The sequence below is a fragment of the Mycteria americana genome, chromosome 4 (genome assembly GCF_035582795.1).
Source record: "Mycteria americana isolate JAX WOST 10 ecotype Jacksonville Zoo and Gardens chromosome 4, USCA_MyAme_1.0, whole genome shotgun sequence".
Taxonomy (NCBI): Eukaryota; Metazoa; Chordata; class Aves; order Ciconiiformes; family Ciconiidae; genus Mycteria; species Mycteria americana.
Window position 1 is genome coordinate 36,129,730 of NC_134368.1, and position 13,588 is coordinate 36,143,317.

The 13,588-nt window shown below is 37.2% G+C and overlaps 1 long non-coding RNA gene across 1 annotated transcript; it reads right to left on the reverse strand.

The window, feature by feature from the left end:
• Window positions 1–378: 378 nt before the first annotated feature.
• LOC142408645 (uncharacterized) lies at window positions 379–11,154 on the reverse strand. The gene is made up of 3 exons (XR_012775361.1): window positions 11,054–11,154; window positions 5,542–5,727; window positions 379–503 (listed from the first exon to the last, which is right to left on the reverse strand). It is a non-coding gene; the product is annotated as an uncharacterized LOC142408645 (long non-coding RNA).
• Between the last annotated feature and the right edge of the window lie 2,434 nt (window positions 11,155–13,588).

A 13,588-nucleotide genomic window follows, 5' to 3' on the forward strand; every position in this document is an offset into this window, starting at 1 on the left:
GCTAACAGGTAACACCACTTCTCCCTTCAGCATCACCTCTGGTACACTAAGATTGAGACACTTTCAAATAAAGTAATGATCTTTTTCATCATCCTTGAGTTGCACCTTGTAAGTCTTAGTTGTTCCTCTGAAGATTTCCTAGAGTCTTGACCAAACATTTGAATAACATAGATAAATATTAAATAATCAAATAATTAATCACTTAACTATGGCCAGTCTCAAAATCCAGTGAAGGTTTCTTTGTCACCTGGGTTAGCTGGTCAAATAGAAGAAATTGATTTTTTTAATCCTAGCCAAGTGTTTAGACCACCAGTTTCTACCCTTCCCCTCTCCAAGCTAGTTCCTCTCAAAAGCGGGCGTTATAACTTGGTACAGTCTGTATTATGTTGCAGGCGTATCCCCTTCATCTGCCAAACTGTCTTCTGTTCAGGAAAAGGCAATGATCTCAGATGCCTGCACAGGGGTCTTGAGTCCCTCATGAGTGAACTACCCACCGAAAGCTTCTGCATGTTATGAAAGACAAATGTGCATTATTCATCAATAAACATTTCCTTTGGATAAGTAAGATTGCAAATCATATTTAGATCTGCAGAGTAAATGATGGGTTATTTGTAGAGCACATAAACTGACAAGGCACTAATCAGAAAGTTAGGAAACTGAGATTCATATCACTGCCCAAACTCAGTCACCTCACACGTCTGGACAGGTTGCAGTGTCTTTCATTTTATATCTGAAAGGTATACAGAAAAAGTGATGTTTCTACTTCATGTGAGAATTCGATGGATGAAGACATTAAGCTCTGCGATGTTCTCACATACTGCAGTGCTGTGTAAACATCATAGCTCTCCATTATGTTTAGGAAAGCTTGTATGTGAGATACATATTTTTGGTAAAAATGACATTCAATTGGATTTTTGTTTTCCCAAAGCATCCTTAATAATAGATAAATATTCTTAGTGTCAGTGGCATTTGACTACTGTTTAGCTGCTTTTTTTGATAAAGAAAGATTTTGAAAAGGCTTGGTTTCTATACAATATTTCATAAACACACATTTTACTAAAATATGTACTTTGCCAAATACATAATTTGCTTTGACTGCCTGAAAGTATATTCCTTCCTGACAATCATTCATTTTACTATATTCCTAACAGTTCTTTATTGGCTTATTATTTTTTAAATATTATAGCCTTATATCTTTCTTATCTTTTTCATATTTTGCATTTTTGATGCAACATTGGTACTTCTCTAAGCTCAGAATTATTAATTATATTAACTATGGGACACACCATTAGACACTATAATAAATGTAATATATAGTTCCAGGGACCAACTGAAAAGTGGTGCTCACAGAAGTGTAAAAACATCATCACAGATAGTCCCTGTTCTCAATAGGTTTCATCTGACTGGTAAGATAAACATGAAAAAAGGAAGTATGACATACAAATAGACCAGCCAACACACTATTAATTTCATCTTGGTTTGTAAGTATATATGCATTATTTTGTAAGAACTGAGGTTTACTTAAGAGAAAATAACCTAAGTAGAAAGAAATGAGAATGAAGGGAAGTGGACAGAGAAGGCAAAGAGAGAAGTGACAGGGTGTAAGGAGGGGAGTGGGGTAGGACAAATTACCAGTCACTCCGTGACCAGTCAAAATAACAAAAAGACCAGCCAGTACCGATTCTCAGTGATCTGATACATTTTCACACAGGCATAGTACTATTTCATTTGATGTAGGAAATCCTCCATTCAGTCAAACAAAATCCTTCTATGTACATACGCACTTTCCTTCTTGGCTTGATAGATGACAAAACCCATACAAGCTGGTGACAGAATACTTAAACAGCAGCAGCCTGGGAGCAGGGGTGTTAAAACTCTTCTCTAGTACAAACAACATCTTGCCAAGCAATGCCTAGGGGATGTAGCACAGTTTTGGGACCTGGTATAGCCTCTCAAGGGATCTGTGTTTCTCTCCACCCTTGGGCCTGCAATCAGTCCTTCTGTTTCACCCCACTTTTGGTTTAGGGTTGGACTCTTAGAGCCTGTCCTAATGACTCTAGCTGTTTAGGTAACACAAAAAGATGCCGCCCTTGGTAGCAATCTGGAGAAGTATGGGAGAATCTGAGAGATTTGTTCCATCTGTCCCATTCCCCATATCAGCAGAGCAGGTTTACTGGCAGTGAGCCATTACCTGGCCTTTGCCAATCCGAGATAAGACTGTGACTTAAAGGCAGATGCTTTTCCCTTTCTCAAATCCTGCATCAGCCTTTGGCTGCGCCCAAGCAGCTGGCTTTCTGACTTTAATACTACTTAAAAGGCATCTGTTTTCTATGGCTTATCTAGTTCAGTAGCAGTTTTGTTGTTTTTTTATTGATAGCAAGTAAAGCTCCTTGGGACACGTTGCATGAATGGTGTTGTGAAATAACAATTTGTATTTGCAACTGCGCTTTACCTATGTACAGAGATCAATATCTGTTGTATTTTGCCCTCTTAACTCACAAAATATGAGTTTAGAATGTAATCTTTTACTATCTACTCATAACAAATCAATGTTCCTATGTAATATCAGTCTCCTTAATTCAGACTTAAAATCTTTGGCTTTGTAGGCTTTTTTTCCTTCCAGTCAAATAGATAAAACGCTGAAGTTGCTATATTAGAAGGATGTAACATGGATTGGAACAGCAATCCAGGCTTTTCTTTGGGTGGTTTAACTATCTCTTTCTGTAATAAGCAAATCAAATCCCATATATTCAATGGCATGCAGGATTTAAATTCTAAAGCAATGACCCCGACTGATCCAATAGAAAATTTGCAACTATCTCCAACTTTCAGGGGAAAACTAAACCTGTTACCAAGGCACTAGAAAGTTATTAAGGCCTTCTTTAAAGCCTAGTGACATCCTAATAATTTATTTGAGCTTCAGATCACAACATCGTTATACTTTGAAGCGATATCAAACCAGCTATGATTTATGTTGGGTTTTTTTTGAGACTACTATAACTCAACTTCTTGGCTATCATATTTATTCATGGTATTTCCTGGCTGTGTACTGGGGAAAAATAAAACTTCTAGGAAGGATGGGATAAAAAGAGGTAGTAGCAAAGACCACTTGAGGATGGCTTTGGAAAATGTGTGATAACGTACTGAAATCCCTGTTACTGTGCCTCTCTAGGACCCAGACCCACGTGGCGGGCCAGTGCATGCCACTCCATGCCCATAATGGTGAATAAGAAAGTGAATTTCTTGGCCACAGTCCTCTGTAAAGATGTTTGATAGCACAAATCAGAGTAAGTGCTTCTAGTGCTCAGTAGGCAGCTCCTGAGGCCACCTTTCCCAGGCTATAGCTGACTCCTGGGCTGACCGTCAAGCAGACATTTCCCTCACAGCCGCAGCAATTCACACCTGTTATTAATAAAAGACAGACATTGCAGACAGAGTTTATTACTAATTTTCTCTCTGTTTCTCCTAACCTAGCCTATTTTCATGCAGCTGGGATAGCATTTAGATTCTCCAGTATCTTCCACAGAGAATTTGTAACTCCTAAAGAACGGAGGCCACAAATACAAATGTGGGTCTGTTATCCTGAAGTTAAACCACCAAGAGTCTGTGTTGATAAATAATTCCACTGATAAAAGTAGATATCCAAGTTACTTTGCTTAGTCTTTCTGGGGCACTTTGGATGATATTCCTCTCACCTAACTTCAAGCGTTTCAAAATTAACTGTCTAGATTCCTTCCTTATGGAAATGAGTAGATGGACTGCACTTTGGAGGCACCAGTCTCTCTCCAATGACTAAAAAAATGACACTGAGTTTGACTACATGCTTATTCAACCAAATAAAATTATTTGAGATGAATCTCACTACTGGTATCTACTACTAGATTCTACTATAACTACTAGATCACAAATTTAGAATATATATATAAATCTTACCCACTTGATGGATAGATTCCCCATAGCTGATTTGTGAAAAAAAATGGCCCTGCTGTAAGCCAGCAAAAAGACCTCCTTGATTAAGTCAGCTTTCTCCAGGGAATTTTCTTGTTATAAAATTTATTTGAGCAGCACGATGTGATGTCTTTCCCAGAACGGCTGCTTCCTCTAGTTGACACAGGGAGGTTTATAACAGAGAAGAAAATATTTCAAGACAGGTCAAGAAAACTGCAAAAATATATTCCCTCTGTGCATGTTGTTTGCTTGGCACGTTTTTGGTTTGGGTTTTTTTCGAACAGGCGTGGCTTGTTGGAAATGGCTACAATTTTCTGAGCTTCATGATCAGTAAAATAACTGTATATAATTACATGGCAGAAGCAAAGTAAGGTTTCAGTTGATTTAATTTATTTATGTCTCTCTTAATCCTATTTCATCCATTCAGTTTTATCACCTTCCTGTCCGTTATCACTCCAGCCCTGAACCTCCCACTGTCTGGCTATAACCACTGTAACCTTTTTATTTCTGGCACTTAGCTGATCTTATCCGAAAAGCCTTTTATCCCCCACTGAATGTAGTCTAACCACTTAACTTTTATATATGTGTTCCTTTACTCCATTCTATCCTTTTACAAAGGTATTGAACCTCTTGTGTTTTCCTCTTCACTTTTACTATATGCTTCTTATTTTCTGTGGACTGAAAGAGGCCTCAAGGCAGACAATAATCAGTAATCATATGTACCATTTCCAGTGTTTGCTTTAGATGTGATATTTAGCTTATAACCAATATATTGACATTTATTCTTTGGGTTTTATTCACAGGTTTTTCTATCATCTCATGGAGATAGCTGGCTTCGTGACAGAATAGTAACTTGTCACAGAGGATTCAATATCAAGACCTTCCAGGAGGAGCTTTCAGAGCAGGCTGAATCTGATGTCATGTACACTTTGATAGGTCACAGATGACTTCATTTAACCTGATAGAATTATGCTGCTAGATAGCAAGTTCAAAATGAGACTGTGCTACAGCTTCCTGAATAGTCATGCTATATGCACACTATCACAAAACCTTTTCTCCTTCTCACTTACAATCCTCAGAATGCCATGGAGAAAAAAAAGCAAGCATAGATAGTGAACTACGTACCCTTAGTATGGTCAGGAAAGAATGGGGAAATAGAGAGCTGGCCATCTTTCCCGTACAAAAAATCCACCGAGCATAAAGTAACAAAGAAAGAGTTAATATTTCTTGGTTTCTTATCATTTGCGGAAAATGTGATTTCATTTTTACAGTTCTAGGATTAGAAATAAGGGTAATTTAAAAAAAAATGTGACTCATAATTTCACATAAAACTTCAGCACACCTCCAGAAAACACAAGGCATTTTCTATGCATTTATTACAGTGTTCCTCAGTGAAATTCTCCCTCAGGAGTCTTCATTTTTGGAGGGAACACAGTTAAAATGATATCTGCATAAAGCAAACAGAACTTTTCAGAGTTATTTGGCAGGAATTATCCAACCATCCTGATGTAACTTAAAAGGTTTGGAAAGTACTGAAATAAGTAATTCTAGAGATGTCTCCTTGGAAAGATTCAGAATCAGAAAATTATACACCTGAAGTTTTTAACCAGTGAAGTACCCTTCCCTCTGGTTTTAGGGAATTCTTTTAATCTGTCTTCTCTTCCTCAATCTCATTCATTTGGTTCTGTGGGTCTTTCAGGTGTATTAGTTACAACTTACTTTTCGTCTTCAAAGCACTATATATTTTTTCTCATTTCCCTGTGTTCATTCTGGTACAGCCTGTAAATAAAAAGGGAAAAAGAATCTTTCTAAGGCAAGGTGGCATCTGACAAAAGGCAGCCTACAATGTCAGGACCAGGACAACGTTATTCAGGATAGTCAATTAACTCTCAAATGGGATAATTGTTAGATGTGATAAACTGAATAATCTCAAAACATGGATATTGCAAAGTAGGTAAAAATTAAGCTAAAAGAACATATGGTGACTAATGGAGAAAATAAAGGTCAGCTAGGTCCAGATGGTTCACTTGATAAGCACCTCACAAACATGGATGTGTTGCTTCCAGCTCCAAGTAAGAGCACAATATAGATAATCTGCATAAATGAAATGAGCAATTTTTTGAGGTTGACAATATGCAGTACTGGTGAGGTTGACATGTGCAATACAAATTCAGGTTCCTATGTTAGTTTATAGTCCTAAAGCACGTAATGCAGTTACTTTGAGGAAACTCAGTCAGTGAATTACGTAAATGTAACTCTATGTAATAGATATGAGCAAAGTATATCATACAAGGTGTTATTTGCATGAAGTCTTGGTACCATAATATTGTCTTTAAGACAGGAAGAAGAGTGTCTCAAGGCACTTAGTCAAACATTTGCACATTTTATACCAATTACCCATACATTTTAGGCACATATTCAAACACTCAACTACTTGATCATTATAATTATTGTGCATTCCATATCTCTGAAACATGCCAGGTTCCTAATTGGAAGGAAGAAAATTATCTTGAGGCATGCTCTAACAAAACAATGAAAAATGCCTAGGAACAATGCCTTTTTTGTGCTGCCTACAATATCTTCCTGCTGTGTATACAAAAGCACAATAAACTTTTAATCTGAACTAGAAGAAAAAACTTCCTGATACCTGGTTACCTTAAAAGCCAAAGAGAAAACTTGCCATGTGGCTTTATACACAACTGAATCCACTTCTATGTTTACTCTTATTCTACGACATAGACCAACACTCTGTCCTTCTGTGCAGTAATCTCCCCGAAAACAAACCGGCAAGGGGTCAAAAGCAGCAAAGGAATGAGACACCTAGACTGCAATGTAGTTTGGAAATCAGGTCCAAACAGGACTCAGAAAAATCCTTTCTGCGCTGCCATCCAAACTACCAAGCTGACTCACATTTTAAAACTAAATTCCAGAGATGCCTACAATTGACACAGCTGAGTAGTTCACAATGCTTGGCTCACACCTTGCTTATATGGCTAGATTAGGATCCAAAATTATGTCATTTCCTACATATGTTGTCCAAGGAACTCGACTTGAGAGACATCGTCAGAGCATATCTAATACACATTCAGCTTTCAAGTTCATCTCAAATGCAGCTGCAAGTAACTGCAATCTTTTAAATCATGACCTCTCTTCATCATGAAGAGCTGTGAAATTCTAACACAGTCCCTTCCTTAGCCAGTTTCAAAGGTGTGGGTTTTTTTTTTTTCTTTTTCTTTATATGAGTATGACTAGAAAAGGAATAGGAAATGATGGAGAAAACACCTAAGCCGGAGTAATTTAGTGCCTAGGATAGTTTCTGAAGAGGCCTTCCTCCATGAGCAGGTTTTAGAAATTTTCCAGTCGTTTAAACAGTCAGATTTTGCTTGGTCTAGTGTCTAGACTATTAGGTTGCAGCATCATGTTCCATCTCAGACCCAAACTGTCCAGAAATTTTTTGAATAAGTGGTGTGGGTTTGAATTCTTTGAGGCAATAAGTAAATATGAAACCAAGATTTCTGTATTTCTAGGCCAAATGCTCTGACCATAAAACTGAAGCTTTTCATACAACTGTATTTCTTTAAGATGCAGGCACTTGTCTTCAGGAGAGGCGTCAGGTAGCCTGACTCGGGGACAGGATTAATAACTCAGTCACCCACCCAGTTGTTTAACACTCAGAAGCTACACACACAGCATGTTATTCTAAGTGTCAATCTTACTTTACCCATGAATTGCCTGGGAACTTAGGTTTCTAATACAGAATTCTTGCCTGGGAAGAAGGCCATAAAAGTAATAGCATCAAGAAGTGCATTTATTTGAATTGGTCTTTTAATATTCATGACTTTGATCTTCCATTGTTTGCAAAATAATTTGCAATTCACTTTCTTTGCTAGTATTAATTTAGTGTTATTTTCTTAGTAATTAATTAGTTTTCTTGGTGCTATTCTGAGAAAGTTACATGTCTGACTTCCTGTAGCAGTAGAAGATTGTATGGGTCATCCACAATGTACACAAGTATTTTCAGCATTATTATAATCTTACCAAGGAATTTCTTTTTTAAAAGAGGTTGTATATTGTCCCAGTGATCACCCTGGAAAGAAAGAAGCTGTCTTACCTATATCTTCATAGGGAAACTGGCACATTCATTGTGTATTTGAATATAATTTATGTGACTTGTGGAAGTGGATATGTGCTATTTTGATAGTTCTGCAAATACAATTCTCCAATGCAAAACTGGAAAAAAAACCCACTCTAGTATAAACTACCTGCACCTAATACAGCTGGCAACTGAAATGGATACAGTGGTAACAAATTCAGTGGCTCAAGATCCTTCAAGCCTCTGTTGCGTTATCACTGCGAAGGGGGTACCACAATCAAGAGTGTGCGAAACCTATTCCCTCCGGACAGAAGCACGAGAATCCCAGCCTTGCTGTGAATCACCTTTTCCTCACTGTTCTGGAGTTTCTTAACTCCATATACTTCCATGTGCAACAAGGTATAATAATATTTTTATCATAATAATGATTATTTTATTTATAGTAATATTTTTTTATCACTTCTGAAGCAGAATAGAAGAGTTTTCCTATGCAAAAAGCTATTTTAGGCCTATTTCTTATTAGGCCTATCACAGTAATCCAAACACCACCTAATTAGATATTTTTCGTTACTTATGTTTCCTATTGTTCAAGTTACTGAGATATCCTTTTCTATAAGTGAAACCTTGAAATCTTACTGACTTAGTGGCACTACAATCACAGCAGTGGGAGAATTGTGCCTCTATAGTTACCCATGCAATGTTTGTTTACTTTATGGCTAAAGGGTATTTTGTTACTCTTGTCAGCCTTTCCTGCTGGTGAGAACTAGACTGTTCCACCTTCCATATCATCCTGTACAAAGTAACTGTTACAAGTTTCCCAACATTTTTCATTGCAATGTTTCTGCAACCTGCAGTCTCCCACTTCTGAATGAAAAAGCAACAAATCAGAAGGTGTCCTCCAAAAAAAAATGTGGTTCAAACAGTTTAGGGAAGGTGGGAGAGGAGTTGAAATGCTGAAAGAAAGGGACTGAGCAACTGGAGCTGCTTTTGCATAGGAGATTTGAGTATTACTTGTTCCACAGGGCTGCAGCTGAAGTGGAAGTCAGTCTACATCAAAGCCAAGTTGTAAGTCAATACAATAAAAAAGTTACGAAAGACGTGATTTTATCTGATGTGTATCTGTGCCAGTCTCAATTATGCTGAAAATTTGTATCCCAGAAACTTCTGTGAGCTTTACATGAACATTTTGTAGGAATTAAAGGCCTTCGTGTGTCACAGTTTTCAAAAGCTCCACCCAGATCCATTTGAAATTCTTCAGTGTGTGGGAAGATCCCTGCCACAGTCTTGATCACTCTGAGTGATTCCAGGGACCTATGGTCCCCAGCCTCAGACCTTAATTCTCCAGCTCAGCAAGGGAGAATCTGTTGCAAGCTACGCAGTTGTTTTTTCTGCTAAGAATATATATGACTCCAACCCTTTTCTCTTAAACTGAAGCCAATCCATTCTTCAATGTATTCCCATGTGAATGAGTCACATTAATGATTCCCAGTCGTCCCTGGTCTGGGATCCACATGAAACGTAGCAAAAAAAAAAGCACCAGTAGCAAAACTTGGCTCAATTTTTGCCCTAACATGCAAAGGAGGAGCGATGTAATTGAACCAATGACAATGTGGAAGTTTTAGACAGAATCACCAAATTATTGTAGTGTGTAACTATAACATTATTTCTGCTTTCATTATTGCCTGAATTGCTGAGTGAAAACATTTTGAATGCATCGGATGATGTTCCTGAGGTCATTAGAACTAAAACTCTTTCTCCTGTTATACAGTGTGGCTCCCTATTGCTCATTTCACACTTCTTATGTGAAATAAGCACAAATCATACAATAGAAACTGAATGTAAATTAAAAGGAAACCATTTTCCTTTAGTTTTTCTTTATTAGCATTTCACTTGCTAGTAAGGAAGTTATTTCTCTCTTCTCTGACTTGGATTCCTTCTCAGTTTCTTTTCACAGTTTCCTTCCAAATTTTGAAAGAACCAGTCCAGATATCCTCACAATAAGTAATATTTCTGGATTTGTTTCTGTCTACATCATATACCACAGATATGGAAGACATATGGGGAGCCGAATTCCTCTGGCTTTGCTATGTGCCATTTCACAAGGCATATTTCTATCAAGAGGTGCTTTGTCAAAACACCTTTTAAATGACTAAATTATCTTCTCATTGCTCAACAGGTATAACAGGATTCAAATTTCTTTCTAGAAGTAAAAGGTGTTCTCATATAATACTCCTTGTCAGGAACAAGAACTGCTCAGCAGAATAAAAGCTTTAGAAAAAAAGCTTCTTAATTAACATTACCATCTCAGGAACATAATACTATCACACCATCTCCAATTAGATTTTTAGCAAATTGAAACCAATAAAGTAAACAGACTGTATGACAGTGATTAGCAAAGCACTGAGCAGAATTTAGTCACTGAGTATTATATACGTGAATCATTGAAGGTAAAACCTCAAAGGCATTTAACCAGAAAAAGATTATGTCAAAGGTAAGTATGAATAACGCCTCTTCAGTGTATTTTGAGCACATGTGGAAACAAATAATAATATTCATATATGGAAACTGTTACTGACAGCAGATTAGTAGAATGTCATCACTGATTTCTTTTTCTTTAAATAATCTAAATATAAATAATTTAGTAAATATAAATATTGTTCTTTTATTTAAAAAGCCTTTTCCTTTGGAAAGTACAACTAAGTTCTGCTAGTAATAAAACAGAATATTGCAAGCTATTGCATCATTAATCCCTGTATAACCATTTCAAGATTGTAGTCATAATTGCTTTAGTAATGTTTTCCCATATTGTCTTAATGATTTACAATAGTTCTGTTTTCCTGGACGCTCCAATCTACCACTGAGGTAAAGAGGATTGCAATTTATACAACGAATGCAAGACTGAACCTTGGCAAAAACCCCACATTCACTACATAGCGCATAAAATGCTAATTGTACTTTATAGCGGCGTACTCCTTTCTAAGTTGTGTTTAGCAGCAGGATCCCTGAACAAACCTCAGGTGGTCCATTGCCAGCGCTCCCCTGCAGGTCCTTACAGGCATCCTTGTCAGAGAGGAGGACAGACTGAGCCCCCATTTTGTGCAGTCTGGGAGCTTCTGTGCTCGAGGAAGTATTAGGGCTTCCAACCAGACGTTTCTCTCAAACAATAATCAGAAAGTAGGAGGAGAAAATCCATTGGGCAATGGTTCTTCTGCTCATTCATGAAGTGGGAAGGACAATGCTTCTAAAAGCACTTTTTCTTTTCTCCTAGACACAACTGAACAAGCTGCTGGCGCTGAGCAATCTAACAAGAGTTGAACAGAAAAAAAAGGAGTGCAAACATCTTTTAAAGTCTCAGTCTCTGCATTAAAACCCTATTTACTTCTCGGTTGTTCTCATGTGGTGTGCCATCTGCAGAAAAGTTTGCCACCATTTCTTTCTTACTTTGTTTATTTAGAATTCCTCCTGAACTGTAAAAACATGATTTATGGAAAGGGGGGGAAAGCATTCCTTTCTTATTTCATACTACTCTCATAGCTCATGCACCACTGTCTTGAAAACAGATACGGTGTAAGCAGCTGAATAGTATACCAGAGGGTTTTCGGTTCCTGCAAAACTGAACGATATTTGACCTCAGAGTTAATTTCTCCATATTTCCACTAATGTTACAGATAGAAGATACAGATGCAATTAAACTGAGGCCTGTGATCTACATCATCCACCATTTCAAGTTTTGTAAATGGTTTTTACTCTGCTGCTTTTGGTTTGTATTTCTCAAAGTCTGTTTTAAGTAGGACAGTTAATTTTTTTCTGGGAGAAAAAAGACAATAAGAAAAGAAATCATTATTAGTGTCCTGGAAATTTATTATTATTCCTATTATTCTCTTTAAATTCAGTGTAAAATTTTCAGGATACATTATATAAAGAAAAAATATATATACATTGATAATTTCTTACAAATAGATTAAGGTTAAGAAATAAATGAATGCATGGCTAAGAATAATGGTGGTACTGTAGAAAATACTGAGCAAGTGATAAGCTGAATTAACGTGCTACTAGACCAAATATAGCCTGCATTTTTTACCTCTACAGCAGTAATTTCAGTGTTCAAAGTGTTTTGAGCTCAAACACTACAGGCAGTAATATCTAGCTTAAATTTCTTCATGGCACAGCTGGTTTCAGTGATACCTTCATTTATAAGTCTTAAGAATAAAACGACAGGTGTAAGTGTCTTACAGGAATGCCTGCTCCTCTTTGTGTTGTCCTGCAGGTTTTCGGGAAATCACAAAGCTCTGGAAGAGCAACGCCAGTTTAAAGGGAAGGTTGTGACAAACGTTATGTCATGACATTGTGGAACAAGCACTGTAGGCTGCTTACAGCCCAACACTCTTCCTGGAAGCCAGTGTAAAATTGCTATTGACTTCAATGAAAGCCATAAATGCTTGTCTGCTAAAGACTGAAGTACAGTGTATTTGTTTAACCAGTTCAAATGACTCTCCCAAATTCCTGGGAGCACCGGATAAGACAATATTTATACATGTTAAGATGGAAGACCTGATTCTCCACTGCCTTCCACTTGCATATTCGTAAAAACTTGAGTGCAGCTTCTGTTTTGCCAAGTCCTTCACTTCAACCAAGCTTTTGTCCTCTTAATGTTTTCAGCCTGGTGAGGCAACTGGCTATCTGCCAAGATTGCTTGGATCACCTCACCTCTGAAGTTCTGGAATATTAGTGAACTTGTTAGGCTCATTTGTTAAACTTCTTTTAAACAGATGTCTATTAATTAGTAGCTTATAATATTAAATAAGCATTGTTTATGCTAATGTGGTTTTTAAGTGATTGATCCAGAGTGTCTACACGAATACTGCAGTGAGAATGATGGAAATAAAATTGTCCCAATTATAGGTTAATTTATAAACTCCCTTCAGGGAGTCATATCTTTAGTGGAAACTTAGAGCAAGAAGCTGAGTTCCAGTTTTGCTCACTAATAAAAAGAAAAAAGTTTCTTTTTATTTCCAAAATGAAGCAAAATTAAATTAGATGCTTACAGACCTATTCAATGGTGCTCCACCTTTTCTAATTCAAAAGCAGATTTGTATTTGGAATTTATTTTGAATAGCTATGTCACATCATACTTAAGGCATTGGCATTTTCAGTGTAAAAACTCATTTGGCATTTCTGAGTCATAACTGCTGGCTATTTTTTCTGCATTCTGTCTCTTTTGATTACCTGGCACACCAACATAAAGAATCGATTTTAGACTGTGAGCAAGTATACTGATACCAGACATTATGGTCTTACTGATATCAGCTGGCCATATCCTGAATTACACTTCAAAGTTCAATTAGTTTAACTTAAGAGGTCAAAGTACAAACTTCATTACAGGTTACCTTTTATGAACTGTTCTACGTAGAGTTGACTCTTGACTGCTGTTTGGAACAGCTAGCCGTTATATCTCCTGCAAAAAGACCTACTGGCTGCTGGACTTTGGTAAGGTGTTGTGACCTCCCCTGGCAAAATCCCTTTTCTTATGGCTATTTTCCAGCCCAG